A 19,120-nucleotide genomic window follows, 5' to 3' on the forward strand; every position below is an offset into this window, starting at 1 on the left:
GGGGACCCCAAGGGGTTCCTCGGCCAGATGGGATATGCAGTCTCTCCAGCGTGTTGTGGGTTTACCCTGGGCCCTCCTATCAGTTGGACATGCCTGGAAAATCTTCAATGGAAGGCGCCCAGTAAGCATTCTGATCAGATGCCTGAACCCCCTCACATGGTTCCTTTTGACAGCTCGGACATCTGGACGAGCCGCGGTTCTTCTCCTAGCTCCCTCCAGATGTCCAAGCTCCCTACCCTATCTATAAGGGTAGGGAGTCCAGCCATCCTACAGAAGAAACTCATTTCAGCAACTTGTATTCACAATCTTATTCTTTTAGTCACTACCCAAAGCTCATGACCTGAGCTGAAGGACATGGTCATAAGCCTTCTCCAGGTCCCCAAACACATGTAGACTGGATGAGCGAACTCCCACAACCCCTCCAGTAACCTTGCAAGGGTACAGAGTTGATCCATTGTTCCATGCCAAGGTCAAAATCTGCATTGCTCCTCCTGGATCTGAGTTATAACAATCAGAGTCTCCTTTCCAGCACCTGGCACAAGCTTTCCCAGGGAGGCTGAGTAGTGATACCCAGATAATTGGAGCACTCCCTCTGGTCCCCCTTTTCAAGAACCATGACCCCAGTCTGACAGTCCACTGGCAATGTCCTCGACCTCCATGCAGCATTAAACAGGCATGTCAACCAAGTCAGCCCGACAATGTCCAGAGCTTTCAGCATCTCAGGGAAAATCTTACCCACGCTTGGCACCTTGCTTCTGAGGAGCTTTTTGATTACCTCAGTGACCTCTGCTATAGATATATAGGCTTCCCCCAAGTCTTCAAACTCTGCCTCCTTAGAGGACATGTTGACCCGGGTTCAGGAGTTCCTCAAAGTTTTTTTTCCACCACCGGATGATATCCCCAGTAAGAGTCAGCAGCTCTTCTCCCTCGCTGAATACAGCTTGGGCCAAACCCTGCTTTCCCCTCCTGAGTCATCTGGTGGTTTGCCAGAACTTCCTTGAGGCCATCTGAAAGTCCTTCTCGATAGCCTCTTCCTTTTTGCATCCATGAATGCCACAGATGCAGCCCTTCTGGCTTTCCGGTACCCATCGTCTGCTTCAGGAGACCCCTGGGCCAATATGCCCAAAAGGCCTCCTTCTTCAGCTTGACACCCTCCCTGGACCACCAGCAGGTTCTGAGGTTGCTGCCACAACAGGCACTAACTTTGTTGCCACAACTCCAAACACAACCCTCCACAATGGAGGCTCTGATCATGGCCCACTCTGATTCCATGTCCCAAACCTCACCCGGGATGCATGAGAAGTTCTTCCAGAGGTGGGAATTAAAGACCTCTCTGACAGGGGCCTCAGCCAGGCATTCCCAGGCCACCCTCACTACACATTTGGGTTTGCCACATCTGTCTGGCAGCCTCCCTTGCCATCTGATCAAACTCACCACCAGGTGATGATCAGTTGACAGTTCTGCTCTTCACTTCACCTGAGTGTCTAAGATCTATGGCCGCAGATCTGATGAAATAAAGTCCATCATCAATCTTAGGCTCAGGGTGTTCTGGTACCAAGTACACTTGTGAACTATCCTATGCTCAAACATGGTATTTTTTATGGCCAATCCATGACAAGCACACAAAAACACCACACAAGTTCAGATCAGGCAGGCCATTCCTCCCGATCACCCCCCTCCACTATTACATCCTCAGTTAATGTCCCAGTTGAATATTTGCTTTGATTTACCTAGACATATTGTCCTGTCGTGAAAAACAAATGGTGTTTTTCTCTGTTACAGCCATCAGCTGAGATTTGCTAGCTACATCCTTTATCATAGAGGTTGATAAATGTCATAAATTACTTGATTACTTGAATGCACTTGTGTTTTTCATAAAATTAGAAACAATCAAGTATGCTGTAAAATGCAGCCCATGCCTCCTGCCAGATTCCAGTCTGCTTTTACTTATTTTAACCCCTTAAAGTTTTGCTTACAGGATTTTTTTTTTTGAGTAAGTTACTTGTCATTTGCTGCCATTCAACTACCATAAATTTCACGATAGGTTTCTTACAATGTTTACAGGACAGAACAAAACACAAGTTTGGAGGTGAAGCCAACATACAGTCCTGGTTGAAATTATTGGCACCCCTGAATTTTAAGTAGAGAGTTTAGAATATATTCATAAATAAATGCAAATTAACCAATTTGCAGCCAATTTTGTAGCCATCTGGGATCTTCTTGCACCTGTCTGCCGGTAGTTTTTGCCACTCTTCTATTGCTATGCATTCAAGCTATTTTAAGTTTGCAGGAGTCCTTTTTTCAACGGCAGATTTCGGCTCCACAGGTTTTCAATGAGATTTAGGTCAGGACCCATTGTTGGCCAGTTTAAAAGAGTCCATCTTTTCATTTTCAACCATTCTTTTGTGCTGCTGAATCTGTGCTTTGGGTCGTTGTCCTTCTGAAAGACCCAAGACCTTCGCCTCAGACCTAGTTTTTTGACACTGGGTAACACATTTCACTCTAAAATGCCTCTGTAATTCTCTGATTTCATCATTCCTTAGATACATTCAATGCCTCCAGTACCAGAAGCAGCAAATCAGCCCCACAGCATAATAGAACCTGCACCATGTTTTACTGTAGATAGGGTGTTCTTTTACTTATGGTCTTCATTTTGACACATGTAAATAAATTGATGCACTGCATTCCCAAAGAGCTCTACTTTGGTTTCATCGTTCCATAGAACATTATCCCAGAATGACTGTGGCTTATCTATGAATTTTTCTGCAAACATTAGTATTGCCTTTTTGTGCCTTTCTTTCAATAGTGTTTACCTCCTTAGCCTTCCCCCATCGAGCCCTACTTGGTTTAGTGGACAGCGTATAGTACAGGCTGAAACCTTCACTCCAGATTGCTCCAGGTCAGTTTTCTTTCCACAATCTGCATCAACCTTCGGAGACTACTCTCTCTGAGTTTCTTGTTAGCGCCACATCCTTGAAGTGTCTTTACAGTTTTATGACTTTGAAACTTCTTGATAACATTACAAACTTTTGAAACTGGGATTTCAAGATCTTTGCTGCTTGTTTTATAGCCTTTGGAATTGGCAGACAGCTCTCTTGTCTTCAACATTTTAAAAAAGAACCAGGAAACAATCAGCCCTTTTTTATGCAGTAGAACTATCATTGGTTATTTCAGGTCATGTGAACACTGAAAATTAAGCACTGGTGAGTCTTATTTGTTTTTATATTTTGTTTGAGGAACTAATTTTAATTCATCAAAAGGGTGCCAATAATTGTGTCAAGCGTACATTTTATGTCTGTAAAATTGGTTAATTTGCATTTATTTCTGAAGATATTCTAAATTCTTTGTTTAATATTCAGGCATGCCTATAATTTCAGACAGGACTTTACTATAAACCCAAGGCCATGTTAGACAGACTTTCACACAGCGTGAAAAAAAGCAGGAGGGGCATTGAGGTGGAGTCATCAAAACAACACAGCAGCACTTCAGTCTGGTTCAATTTGTTCTGTAACACAATGTGATGTCTTCTGTCAAGATGCCACATCCATCAAGGCGCTGCTGTGGTTTATCACATACAATCAAAAGTCTCAGACCACTTTCCCACATGGGAAAGTACTCTTTAGAATATTATTTACAGAGACCAAACATTCCCCCATGAGCAAGCACTTGGAGACAGTGTGGTGGGATGGTGGTAGAGGGGGTGGTGGTGGGAGAAAGAGACAGAACAGGAGGAAAGAGAACATAGCACAGGGTGGGGGCTGTAAGGAAAGGTTGAGGAGATGGGAATGATTGGAGAAGCTGGGGGTTAGCGGGGAGTCAAGGCAGGAGGAATGGCGTAGGTGAGGGATGGATTGTTGTCAGACATCAGACAAAGGATTTGTGCTAGCAGCACACTAGCCTGTTCAAGAGGCACAAGGGTCATGATTTTTCCAAAGAGGTCAGCCATGGAGATGCCTCCCTTATGCAGCATGGGGCTGATAAGCTCCGTGAGGCAGAGTCAGATGTCAGGCACATCTGCAGTGATGTAGTCTGCAACTTCCAAGATCTCTTGCAGACCTTTAAAGATCTGCTGTGCAGGCAGGACCCCTGACATTTGCATTTCAATCAGCATTAGGCCCATCTTCCTCCAGGTGTTGCTGCTGCACTCAAACGTCAAGTCCACAGCAGATCTAACAAACACATGGATGACAGAGGGTCTGGTTTTCTCTGCTACACAGTACAGGGCTTCTTTCAAGTCGTTTCTGTTAAAATTTTTATCAGTTATGGCCTTAGGGAAGGGGTCCATGTTGTCCTCTGTAAGTGAGGGTTTAAAAGGAGGAGAGCAAGTGAGGATGATCTATTTGTCCTTTGGCTATAGTTGGCTGTTGCTTTCCTCACTCATGTCCAGAGTCAGCTGTGACTTTTCATCCACAGCGAGCTCGGGCTCCGCAGCAGAGCATAAGGCTGCATCCTCGGTCTAAGGAACTCTGTAGTCAGTTTTTTCCTGAGAATGGATCAAGGGCCAGCTGGCTGCAAGACTGAGGATTGGCTGTCAGTGCTCTTACCATTCATCCTGGCTAGCTCAATCTCAGGCAACCAGTTTCCATTGTGCCCTTTAGCATGAGGGAAACCCTGGATGATGTCTTCCCTTCTTTTGTAATCCTAATCCTGTAGATGGTTGCCAATAATCCTGAAGAATTTGTATAGGTACTCCAGAGACTCCTCATCATCGTTTTGAAAAGCCCCCCAATAAACTTGATGTTATTCAACGAGTGACAGGAATCTTTACATCATCCAGCTCTTTCTTCAGTCGCTCGATTTCTTCTTCCTGTTGACATATTACAATGAAACATACATGTTTAACTGTATTCTTTGTCAAAGTCAACATGAATCATTGGAAATATTTTTATTTTCCTGAAGACTCCCACCCCCCTTTTAAACTTTGATATTTATGATAATTCAACAAAAAGAGCATATTAATTTCATTTTGGCAGTCTCCAACAATCTCTGCCTCCTCTCAAAAATGTCCTCTCTGCTATGGTTTTGTTTAAACTCAGCCTGGCAGCATCTGATGAGAAAAGTTTGGAAGCTGACAGTGGCTGTTGGGTCAGCTGTGCTTCGGACTTGGACCCGAGGAAGAGAAAACCAAAAGAAAGCCTTGTTAAGACAAGTTCAACACACATTCTTTGGAAATCATAGTGATATTTATATGGAAAGCAATGCTTTATAGAACAAACACAAAATGCAGTTTGTGCTGCTTTATTTCCTCAAACTTTTCATGAGTATTGGAGACACAAAAATAACTTATAATTGGAGCAAGGTCAGAAAGTGCAAACAGTGGCATAATATTTGGGGGAAAAGCAAGTTATATGTTAAAAGGGATAGCAGCACATGTTGACATAGAGCACAGATGAGTTTGGTCTCAGCATGGCCCTCTCAAAGATGATGTTGATAACTTCTTTCAAATTCTCCTCTGTCTCCATTGTCAGCTCCTTCAGCTGAATCTTTAAATCCAGAAATGTTTCACGGGTCAGCCTATTGACAATGTTTTTAACAAAGATGATAAGCTCCTTGGGTTTGACCTGCTGGTCCACTTACACTTATCCCCTGTCTGTCTTCATCTTCCTCTGGGTGGACAAAAATCCAAAAGCAATGTAAACTTGTGGTTGGTCTTTGGAGTAGGCGATTTCACAAAAATGAGAGGCTGTTAGAGTGAATCCTCTCTATTTGCTCCTCAGGTTAGCTGAACTTTCACTTCTTTTCTTCCTTGAGCAGGCTGAAAGCTCCATAAATCCTCCTGTAGAACATTCTCTTCTCTCCTGCTGTCAGAGAAACTGGCATGAAGGTTTACTTAATGCTTTTTTGCACTTCTCCCATCACGTTCAATGTGTTTGTTCTGTGTTCGTTTAACTAATTGAAGTTGTGTCCGTGATAGTTTTTGGTAAACCATGTGAAGACTCAAACTGTACCTGAACCAGACGCTCTCTAAACCCAGGTGATGTCACAGTGCAAGTAGAACATTGTGCTTCAATGAATAAATATGTCAATAAATATGTCAACATGTTGACATTCTGACCCCTGACTACTTCTCATGTAATAATCTAATAATGACTACTGAGTCATTATTAGATTATTACATGACTGCTCAGTACTCATGAGTCGGACAAAACCCATCTTCAAACTCAGCCTTCATTTTGACTTTAAATACACACCTTTCAAGTTTCATGCTAGGCTGTCATGTCCACAGACAGACAGACAGACATATAAACACCTGCCAAAGTACTCAAAACTGCCTCTGTGGTAGTTCCCGCTAAAGTGGGTGTCTCCAGGACCACACACAAACACACACACACACACACACACCCCACCCCCCCACCCCCCCACACACACACAGGGTGAAAACCAATTAAACTGATTATTTTCTTGCAAAAGCGCAGTTATGTCTCTTTTTTAGACTGAATATACTTATCATGTTTGCTTTTTTTTTTTTTGATGGTGTAGAAACTTTTGTTTTCTTGTTGCTCTCTGTGCTGAAACTTTTGTGTATACACAATGTAACTATAAAATAAAAGTAGATACATGACTAAGCACTAAATATGAAACTACAGCTGGAAGACAGTTGGCTTAATGTTAGCTTCAGTCTAAGGGAAACAGGTATCCTGGCTCAGTCCAAAAATGAAAATAGATTAAAAAATACAAATTAAAATAAATAATAAACATATTTTTAAAATCCACCTAACAGTGCCACCAAAGCTCAATTGGTGACATCACTGTAACAGCAAGACTTTAGGAAGTTCCTGGTTAAGAAATTAATTAACCCATGACTCCTCATAAACCACGAACTGTCATTTGTACACATTGTTTTTTCTTACAGATTGAAAAAACATATTAATTATTGAGCTTTGCAACAGGTAGGTGTATTTTGTTACCTTTGGACAGTGCAAGGCTACATTTTTCTCCCTGTTTATAGTCTTTATGCTAGGTTAAGCTAACCGCCTGCTGGTTCTAGCTTCACATTTACCGTACAGACATGAGAGTAGTATTACCTTCTCATCTAATCGTCGGCAAGAAAGTGAATGAACGTATTTCCCAACTCAACTCAACTATTCTTTTAACAAGTTTTATTATTGGTCTAACACATGTTGTCAAGATATTTTTCCTCTTAATTAAGTGTGGCATTAGTCATTTTTTTCTACACCTCAATTTTACCATCTTGCGGCCTTTAACCTCTAACTCAAACACTTGACTGTTTTTATGTGAAACCATTCAGTAAGTGATTTCTTCATATATTTCCCTTCTCCTCTGCTCCCCTTTTCACCTCGACATCACAGATACACATGTCTTATATTCATCATGAACTCCCTGGACATTTCTTAATAACTTTTCATCATAACATGAATTTTCTGGTATTTATTATAACATTATGAGTGGGCTAAGCGAGTAGGACTCAATGTCAAATCCTATTTTTAGTCATGTTAAATCACCCTCTCTTGAAATATTTTTCTGTTCCTATTTTGGTGCTAAGAGGTTGCTGTATATAACACTTGGTTTCTCGGCAATGCCTCTTCCTGGCATTCCTGTTAGAAAATGATTGAGGAGGGGTGTTGGGCTGAACTTTATGTTTAATTTTATTAAAAAGAAAGATCCTCTGCAGCAAAATCAATATTTTCTTTCAATCCTCCCCTTGACTGAGATACAAATTTCAACACTCTCCCCTCAGAATAATAGTAGTAATAATAATAATAATAATAATAAAAATAATAGTAATTGGTAAAATTCCAATTGCCATCAGATACTAAAATTGCATAAAGATCCGTACGTGGCAAAAGTAATTACTGAGGGCATACACAAAATCCATTGTTTTTATGTAACTATATACTGGGGGTTTTTTTCAATGAATCTCACAAGAAAAAAATACAGTACATAACCCTCCCCCTTTTCTGACCTATCACCCCAAATCTTACCTTCTGAACAGTGAGAAGACAGATAACATTTAGATTGTTATTCTACATTTTCTTTACTTTCATAATCATAATATTTGTAGCAAAGACAAAACAATGGGAAAAAATTCTGTTACATACTGTGACCAAAAACATATTCAACATTACTGACAGAGATGTGGGTTACATCCTGACATAAATGTGAGCAATCATCTAAAACAACAAAAATGATAATGCCTGCAGGCTAAATGAGAGCTGATGACACTCACAAGTCTGTCAGTGTGCGTGTGTCTGATGTTAGTTTATTCACTTTTTATGCCAGTAATGATTGAGGAGTTATGTGAGTCTGTGAGTATATGTGTGTGTGCGTAGATATCCTCCTAATCCTCTCAGTTGCTGCAGCTCAACTAATTTCAGTTCCCTAACTTTACCCTGCACTGGGAACTGAATTACCTCTATATGCCCTTTTTTCATTTTTTTATGCCTGCTGGTAGTGTCAGACATTCAGCCTTGATTCATGTTTTAAGAGCTACGCTATCACACAAAAGTACAAAGACACACATATACTGTCCCACAAAGCCAAACAGCTGGAGCTGTGCAAGTAGTGAAACTGAACTAAATGACTTGACACTTTTACCTCTTTGTCAGGCCAAAAGCACTCATGATGTTGAAGTAAAAGGCCAGGTTTCAGTTATAATTAAACACAACAAAACATCAATGTATTGTGTTACACTACCGACAAAAAAAGTGTTCTGGTTAAAATTGAGCAGCACTTCTGGAAATGCATATAACAGAAAAGGAGAACAATGTGTGCTACCATTTATCACAGAAAACAATATTATTATGAGATGATGCATGAATTATCCAAATTGCATGAAACTGACATGTAAATAAATCAATAAAGTTTGATTGTTAGCATTGTTCTAGCATGACCTCTACATACATTTCTATTTCCTCTATCTCTCTGTGTTTCATTCTCTGTCTCTCATTGTGAAAAAGCGTATATCCCACAGCAGTCAGGGGTGGACAGGGAGTCAGTGGGTTCACAGGGCTGACCAAGGTCCATCCTGGTGGAAAGTTTTTGGAGAACAAGACAAGCGGCCTGCCCTCCCCTCTGGGGCCCCTAAGGCTAACGTGATCCCCCCATTTGTGCTCCTGTCATAAAGAATGCACCCGCTAAACCACTTTCCCACCACTAAGAGGATTACTAAGGTAATGCTGCCGAATCAAGAGATGCTCCGGTACATCTAGACATTGGAAAGCTGAATTTAATAACTCATGTAGAAAGCTGGAGTGAGATTTTACCCTGTGCATCAAACTGGTCACCCTACTTTGACATTTGGTGTGGAAATGCTAACTAGGCACCTAAGCTGATTTTAATTCAAAGGAAGGGAGGGAAACATTTTACCTGAAATTTGCCCTGATCCTGGTCTTGAAATTGGTCTTTGCTTTCCTGAGCTAATGCAGTGTGGTTGTTGCAGCAACAAACACCTGATCCCTCACTGGCTTCCTTCATGTAATCCACCAGGTGTCAGGCAAGTGTTTTGCAGTTGCTCTTTTCTTAATTTTTTGTCAGTTGCTTTCACATTTTTTCAACAATTATTTGAGTACTTGTCTGCTTTTTACTTTAAACTTCTAAACTAAAACTCTTTCATAATCCAGGAAAAAAAATGAGGCATAAGGAAATGTGTTTTTCATTCAACAGTCATTAGCCCTCTTTTAGCCTTCTAGGAATACATCCAGGAACTTTTCTAGGTACTTTGAGTTTCAAAAGAGTCTAGCTCTAATTTTAGTGTCTGAGCCGTAATTTCCACTAAGTACAACCCAAGAACCATCAGAGTGGAGTTTGCACTATTTTTCAGGTTCTTCAGATGTTGTGAAAATTAAAGGACCAGTGTGTAGGATTTAGAGGGATCTATTGGCAGAAACAGAATATAAAATTCATAATTATGTTTTCATTAGTGTACTATTACCTGAAACCAAGAATCGTTGTGGTTTTAGCCCTTCATATCTACATAGTGAATGGCTCCTTCCACGGAACCCACCATGTCGCACGGCCATATTTCTACAGTAGCTCACACAAACTAAACACTGGCTCTAGAGATTTTATGTTACCTGAAGGCCAGTGTAGGTTCTCCTACATGCTTGGAAAGGGAGGGGTGAGGGGAGGGGTATTCAGTTGGTTGCAATCTGCAACCTCATCGCTAGATGCCACTAAATCCAACACTAGTCCTTTAAAACCGCAATGCAAGAAACTTCTAGTTCGTTATTTAATTCTTGAGTTTAGTTTCTTGGCACAAGTCAAATGTTTGGTAGGATATTAAAAGTTTTAATCGATTACACCAGTTTTATTAAATTAAGTTCCTACATATGACCAGAGATGGTGATAAAAATTTGGCATATTACATAATAACTGAAGATGCAGAGTGAAACCACCCTAAAGACTTTTTTCTTCCTAATGAAGTGCTTTACGTGCACCAATATTAACCCTAACATTGGGTTGGGATGGGATTGGTATGGGAACCTGTATGGAAAATTAAAATGTGATTTTGACATTTAAGGAAAATCTACTAGAGTGCAGTCCAAACTGTGAAGACAATCCATTGATGGTTGTTGGATTCTGTGGGTTTTCCCACTGTGTTAGGTGGTCGTGTTTAGCTAAGGAGTGTTTACGTAGTAACCCAGATCCTGTCACAGGCCTCACGTCCGATCAGGATCAACTATGCCTCTGTATGAGTGTGTGTGTGTATGTGAGAGACATGACAAGGTTTCCAAAAGATAACTCACTTCCTCTTTGGCGACTTGTTTGCTTTTCAGTCTGATGGCCACTAGCCTTCTTTGTGTCACCAAAGTCAAATGGCAGCTGCATTCACGCACCAGATGCCCATCAAAAGGGGAAGCAACCCAATATGTGCAAACACACCTACAATACAAGAGATGCAAGATAAAAGTAACAGTTTTCAAAGAAAATTCAATAGTCCTGTTACCCCTCACACATTTTACCCCTTCAGATCTTCACATTAAGCCAGTGGAGAAAAACCCAATGACCTTTATTTTCCTAATAAAGCATGAGATCTCCTCCTGAGAAAAAAAAAAAAAAGGTGTCCGTCTATATTGTAATAAAGATCCTCCTTAGAGGTTAACTGTTCCAAGAACACACACAGTGGGGATGGGTTGAGTAAGGTCGAGGAGCAAGAAAATCCTTAGTCTAAAGTCAGGGAAAATGAAAAGTTAATAGGTATAGGCTGGGGTGTTGGTTATCCGGCCTTGCCTGGACACAGGAGGGGGGCTTGGTGGGAGACTGGTACAGTTAATGTGATGTCCTGAGAGATATTAATTTGATCCGTTGACGGTGTTTCTGACCACTTGACAAATGTTAGTCCAATATTCACTCTCCTTTTAGTTCAGATTTGGTCTTCACCAACTCCTGAGGAAAAATATCTGTATCTTTAGCTGACAAAAGATGCACTAACAAGCTACTAGCTGCTAACCTTTTACTGTTCTTTTGTTGCTTGGTGCTTGGCAGGTAGCACACACTGGTTTTATCAGAGCTATTCGGCCCTAAACAACTAGCTGCTGCAGCTGGACAAAAGGCTAATGGGAGCACTGAGACTGAACCAAACATTAAAGGTGCAGGTAGTAAAACCAAAAGGATGAACTGAAAGTCGCTAAAACTTTCCATACAATTTAGTGGAACTGCAGGGTTGGATGATAGTTCTCTGAGGGTGTTTCACTACAAGCGACCCCTTTCACATTAAACATAGTCAGTTGATCCATTGTTAATATAAAAATTTTGATTAGTGCAGCTTTAAGTTAGCAGACAAGTTAGACATCCCCCTTTTAAGCTAAAGAAGACATCATGAATATGTTATGAGAATACTTTTACAGCATAATAGGCTGTTGAAGTTGTGCTATAAGCTGCGCATGTCAGCTATCATCTCATGCATCCTTACCTGGCAGCTCGCTTTGATTAAATACATAGAATGGAATCTAAGGAGAAGCACAGAACCAATGCGCATGTTTTTTCATCTTTTAGTCTCCTTAGCATTAGTATTTATCACTGAACTTGTTTTTTTTTTCACATGGGAAAACATAAGGTAATCATTTCATGTCTGTCAGCGCACATTAACCAAGCAATTAATTGTTAGTCCCTCAGGTAAAATGTATTATCCACTTCTTCCTCTTTGCTATGTTTGAAAATATAATATCAAAATGTAGTTAATGCAAATTTAGCTTAGTTTTTATATAAGTAATGAACTGGTTTTTTGACCTCTAGATGATTAGACCTCTGCTCAGGTGGAAGATGGGCAGAGCTATGCTGGGGACCATGTTATGTCACTAAACTCCAAATACCGATCAAAAACACTGAAGATGTAAGTAGTCCCACTTTTACAGGTAACTAAAAGGAGAGTAAAAGAAGTGTCAATCAAGCACAGAATGGGCATGCACACACACACCTAAAGCGGGACAAATCAGGAAAAATAAGTGAAAACACCTGTGTTAGGGGACATGTTGGAGCAAATAATTCAGCACACAAATTTTGGAACAGTCACAAGAGCCATAATATGCCATTGTGGTTGATTAAAAATTTGTTTTTAACCAAATTAATTAGTGTGCAGATGAATATGGGTGTGCAATAGTTGTAAGACAACTAGGAACCTCAACAAAACAGGATCCTCAACTCATCAAGTCCAACCAACCAGAGGTCACAAGTGTAATGTTGTTGATCCTGTTCTGGGAACACAGAGATGTTAGGACCCAATTCATGCAAAAATCTATATTGGCAGGTCATTTCATCTATCCATCCATCCCACCCTGTTATCTTCTACAGGCTACCACAGTAACACAGCAGCATTGTGCACAGTTTGCTTTCTTTGGTTTGAAAAATTGGGAAAACGTTGATTTGGACATGCCTTTGTATTGTTTTTCTTTTATTATTCAGATTTTAAGGGAATACTTAAAGAAATAAAGTATGGTTTTTTTGGTTGCTTTTCTGGCAAAAATTTGATGAGAAGATCGATACCTCTCTCGTGTCTGTACATTAAATGTGAAGCTAGAGCCAGCAGATGATCAGCTTAGCATAAAGAATTAAGAAGTTACTATTTAACATGTTATATCTCATTAGATCATTCTATATAATAACAACAAAATGTGAAAACTACAAATAGTGGTTTTACGGGGCAATAGTTAGCTATTTCCCCCTGGTTCTAGTCTCTATACTCAGCTAAGCTAATCGGTTCCCAGCCCTAGCTCTATATTTACCGTGCAGTCATAAGAGTGGTATCAATCTTCTCATCTTATTCTCAGCAGGAAGTGAATAAGTGTGTTTTCCAAAGTCTCAGGCTTACTTTAAGATAAAATCACAAGCACTCACAAATAACTCATTGTAACAGCACAGTTTGGTAACCTGTTATCTATCCAGTTTAAATAAATAAAGTGTCTGACACCCATTGTATGACCATCATTTCCTTTCACACTCAATGCTCCAAGCATGAGGAACTGCTGGCTATTATGTATCACCTGTCTCCTTATTATGACCAACCTTTCCACTTGTTTCCTGGAGTGTGACCAGGTGATCTTTTTGTTTCTTTTTACAGGCCAGGAAAGTTCAAGGAAGTGGACACAGACTTGTATTTTCAGGCAGGATATTTGGGTGCAGACACAAGAGTTTAGACAGCATTGTTCTCACCTGAGTCAATGCTCCAGGTTTTTATAAAATGCTCCAAACAAGGATCAGAGTGTTGCTAACAGGTATAGAATATAGTACAAATAAGTATAATAGGGATATTTCCAAGAAGATGTAACCTTCAATTTCAGTCTTGGAGACAGCGTTTCTAATCTTCCTGTTTTGCATGAAACCTATGTGGTTTGCTTTATTGATACAGGATTGCTGCATTTCCTACACTTATGACAAAACAAAAATGCCTCAGAAAAGGTTAAGACATCTACACTTCAAATCTTCTGCATAGGTGTGTGCAGACAAATTCCACTTGTATTTATTTTACACCCTCAACACACACACACACACATGCACACACCCATACAAATTTGTTTGATTGGCACTGTTGTGGGCCTGAAGACAGAGGCAACTCGTAAATGCAGTATACAGCACTAAGCCTCAGTGAAATTGCTCAGATCCAGACTCTGTTACAGTGTTGTTGATTAAACTTCTCAGAACTGGCTCTCAATGTACTTGTGAGCCGCTACATGAAAAAGTCAGCATTATTTGATGCAGCAGCAGCAGTTGGAGTTGTGGTAGCAGTATTAGGAGCAGGGTTTGGAAACAGCAGAGTTGTAATAATGGAAAGACTTAAAGGACTATAGTTGTAATAACCTTAGTGGGAGGAATAGTTTTAGTGTTGCACAGCTATTTTCAGCTTCCATTCACTTTTTTCATTTTTGGACTCGCCCTTGTTGACCTTTCTCACCACACCCTCTCTGACTGGTTTGACCATTGACTGCTCCCATGAGCCCAGACCAGATCTTGCTCCTGGGTTCACTCACATCATAGCAAATGTTGTATATAGATGTATTTTTCCGTGTGTGTAGGCATGGATAGGGGTAACATGTCACCGGTGTTCAGACGACGTCCCCTCCTGCGCCAATTGCCCCGGCTCCAGTTTCCTTATCTGTTTTAGATCTGCTGGGTCGAGCTTAAGCCCCAAACAAAGGCTTCTACACAGAAAGACACACAAACGTAGTCATGTGTGCCTGAGGGCAGCGGAACGCTCAAAGTATGTATGTGACAGAGAAATTATGAGGAACAGTCAGTGAGAATCAACAGAAGTGTCACCTTTTGAATTATTCATTTCTTTACGGCAAGTGTGTGGATATCTGTGTGTATTGTGTTCAATGTCTCTTTTGTCATGACATAAGCCGTGAATCAATAATTCCTGCATTCAATTGCACTCAGCTTTGGAGTAAGTGAATGTGTCTTTGTAAATGCCATAAGAGGTGCCTGAGTTTAAATTTATAGTGTTTCTTTTTTTTATTGCTGAAAAAAATAAAAGTGCATCTCATTCCTCCATCTGAACACTGCACCAACTGAATAGTAAGACTTTTATCAACCAAAACCCTTTTTATTTTATTTTACTTTCAGGTGACTGAAATCTTGCCCAATCAGGGCAAACTATTTAATACAATAAAATTCTTGTGCATCTTTAAACAATAAAGTGAAACAGAAACAAAGTGCTCTGTGCATTTCCACCTGAATTAAGACTATTACATAAAATATATATTTAAAAAACTCACTAAGAGAAACCAGCTTTTCATGTTTTATTTAGAATCTTCCTCAATGAATGAAAAAGGAGAAATGGACTGCCTTTACAAAAAAATGGCTGCATATCAATAACTATGTATTTTCTGTAAGACAGTACAACAGTGAAGCTTTGTGGATCTGTTTATATTCCAAAACGTTCCTCATCATCATGGAAAGCTGTTTAGTCTCAGCAGTGGAATGTGTGTAACTGACACAATGTGTCACAAGATCACAAAGCCAAAATGAATGTGAGGCCAACAATGTGGGGAGGAGTTCAGGGTGTAAAGACATAATGATGTTGCATAATGTATCCAAGAAAAAAGTTCCCTATTTTTAGCTGCTGACACTTCACGTCCAGCTGAGGCCAATTAATAACACTGGATTGGTTGCCGTTTATTCTTAAATGTGCATTATGTGCTACTTTTCATTTCCTCTCAGGTGAGGCAGGTTTCATCATGCTCCCTGCTGAACTCTGTATCTGGCCACTGAACAGGGGAGAAAGTGAACATAGGACTAAGTAATTGGAATAGTAGTAATTATAGTACAGGTAAAAGTAGTAGTGCCATTAGTACTAGTTGTAGCAGTAGTAGTAGTCCTAGTAGTAGTATTAGTAGTAATTGTAGTTGTTGTGGTAGTGGTATTACTACTGATACACATAGTAGTAGTAGTAGTAGTGGTAGTGGTAGTTTTAGTATTAGTAGTGTTAGTACTGGTATTAGTTGCTTCAGTAATACTAGTAGTAGTAGTGGTAATAGTAGTAGTAGTAGTAGAACAGGAATAGTAGTAGTGGTATTAGTAGTTGTTGGAGTGGTAGAACAAGTAATAGTAGTACTGGTAGTAGTAATAGTGGTAGTAGTAGCAATAGTAATACTAGTAAGAATAGTAGTAATAGTAGAACAAGTAATAGTAGTACTGGAATTAGTAGTACTGGCAGTAGTAGTAGTGGTAGCAGTAATAGCATTAAAAGTAGTAGTAGAACAAGTAGCAGTAGTACATCTACATGCATAAGTACTAGCAGTGGTATTAGTAGAAGCAGTAGTAGTACAAGTAGTAGGGTAGTAGTAATACATGTAATGGTATTAGTAACAAAAATGGTGATGGTGGTGCTAGTAGTAGAAGTAAGATAGTGAGAAGAGTTGCAGTAATCATTATCAGCACATTGTTTATTAGCAGTAATAAGTTGTAGTATTAGCAGCAGTTGCATCAGAAGGAAGTGTAGATCCTATCAGGTTTTTTAATTCAAAGGTCAATCCATTAACCAGTCTGATAGTTAACAGACCTTACAGTCCTCAGTCTTCCCAGCATCAATAACAAACTGGAAACCAGAGCTGTGGAAGATTTCACTCCTACACACACACATATACACACACACACAAATACACCTGACCCAGGAAGATGAGCCAACAGTGTGAATGAGGATCAGAATGGCTGCTGTCACATGACAGCGTTGTGTGTAATCTCCTTTCAGACAGGGGGTCTGCTTTGATGCTGCGCTTGCGCCCTGATCTGGAGTGACAGGCGTCCAGGCCACTTTGCGTCCTTACTCAGCAGACCTACAGTGTATCTCTGTATCTATCTCAATGTATGTATGTATCTCTGGGAGGGTGTGCTAACCTTAGTAAGCTTTAAAAAGCAGAGCAATGCTTTTTTAGATAATAGTATAAAACAAGTACACATCACACAAATCTGTAAACCACTATAGACGTGATTCCCAAAGTACTTCTGCAGCTGCCACAAGGTACATGGAGAGATTGTTTAGCTAAACTAATTTGAAAAAAAAAGACCCAATTTGATTAACATATATATTATATATATATCCAAATACTGAGTCAGCTGCCAACACCTGAACATCAATTGTATGAAAGCATTTTTGTAACAAAAGTCATGTCCATATAAAAAATGTTAAATAACATCCAGATTAAAATACATTTAAATTAGTCATGTTTGGAACAACAAAGTTTAATTGAGTTCATCTGTGGTACATCTGAAAAAAAAAGTTCTCAAACTACTGCCTTATATGATTATTACTCATGTCATAATTAATCAAAAAACTTTGTTATAGCTTATTGTATTAAGTGCAAGTTTATATACGATGTATATAGTGCTAATCTTGTGGACACTGTGTGCGGTGATCTGTAGTGAGTTTATAGCAACCTACTGTCCTGTAATATCCCTGTAGAGATTAAATTATCATAAAGTGATTTCTGATGTTCGCACAGAAGGATTGATTTAGAACATGCTCATATTTTAGGCATTTGGTGTGTATGATGAGGTGAGAGGTTATGACAGTTCCTTATATTTTCTTGATCTCATATGGTATTATTGTAGTATTTATTATGGCAGTGGCCATATGGAAAAGCAAGCTGAACTGCAGAACCAACTACACCTCCCACTACACCCCCTAATTAAAAGGCTTGGGTATTATGTTACTAATTAACTGTAAATATGTAAATTGAATAAATGTCTTTGAAAGCTTTCCTTGCAAAAGGAGTCATTAAAAGCAGCTCCACAATACACCCTAACTCGTTTTCGTCATACATGTTGACTAAGGTGATTAACAACTTATATAAATTTGAGATGATAAATCGAAGTGTAATTTGCTCATTTACTTGCTCATTTCCACACACATCTGGGTATGTGTATAATAATGCATGCAATATCATAACTGATCTCAGAACAGCGAAAGCTGAGTCAAGAGCAGCTTGACAAGCACACTTGTTTTATGGTTTGGTTGTTTTAAATTAACATTTTATGAAAGACAATAGCATATACATGTAGGAAACACAAACACATACAAAATACAACTTAAACAGCTCAAGGCCCAGGGATTTATGGTATCCACATATCCACTGAGTTCATTCTTAAAAACAGGAAAGAATTGTTTAGAACCATTAAATCTGTATTCGTGGATGTGGTATTTAGCAAGTAAAAGTAAAAGATTTCATTTAAAATATTTACCTTCATTTTCCATCTTAAAAGCAAACATACAAAATGAAACACCCTTAAAACAATAAAAATATGCGATAAAATATGTATAGATGAACTCTAGAATGAACTAGAATGTCTGAAATTTCTCTATATGTAAACATTTTCAGAACAGATGTGAAACATTTTAATCTGATATATTGCAAAATGAGCAGAAATAGTCGAAGAAATAGAAGACAATTACTCAGATTTCTGAGGAAATATCAAATTCCCATAACAGTCAAGGAATATGCAACCATTTTGGATGCAGTTCCTTCTGGAATCATAATGCTGCTGAGGGGTATTAATTTCCCACAGCCGCTTACTCACACTGTCAGTTTATCTGACACCGTGGGTTGTTTGTGCTTTTCTGCTGCTGAAAAGAACAAACAACCCACGGTTATACTGATAATAATATTAGAACAATTAAGAGTTTTATTCTAAAAAGACATTGCTACAATTACTTTCATAATCCAATTTTGGAATGGTATAATGGAGAATGTGCCTTGCCTCTCAAGTACTTCTTAATTATAAAGTTATTTTTAAAACAAAAGATATAAAAGGGACAATGAGTCTGACAAGCATATTTATCTGTAGCTAGCTATAACCTAGCTAGTCACCCCTAAAATAGCCCAAGATTATCCACATTGCGCATGCGCAAATGTCAAAAAATGCTGCTCTCCTCTGCTTGACCAGCCCTAGGCTAAATCAAGGGGACGCGATCAAGCCCACGAAAATGATATAAATTATAAATGATGGATAAATCATAATTATAATGATAGGCAGGCTGGCAGTCAACTTAGCTTCCAGACAATAATCAACTGCGGCCACAAGTTGACAGTAAATTACAAGATGAATGCAAACAGGCAACATGAGATCCGACATGGGACAAAACGCTGTCCTGAGATGTAAGGAGAGATATGGCTTCCACTACGGTATCGTTCTAACTGATGTCTATTTTCAGCTTTAACTGGTCAAG

The sequence above is a fragment of the Xiphias gladius genome, chromosome 2, assembly GCF_016859285.1.
Source record: "Xiphias gladius isolate SHS-SW01 ecotype Sanya breed wild chromosome 2, ASM1685928v1, whole genome shotgun sequence".
Lineage (NCBI taxonomy): Eukaryota > Metazoa > Chordata > Actinopteri > Istiophoriformes > Xiphiidae > Xiphias > Xiphias gladius.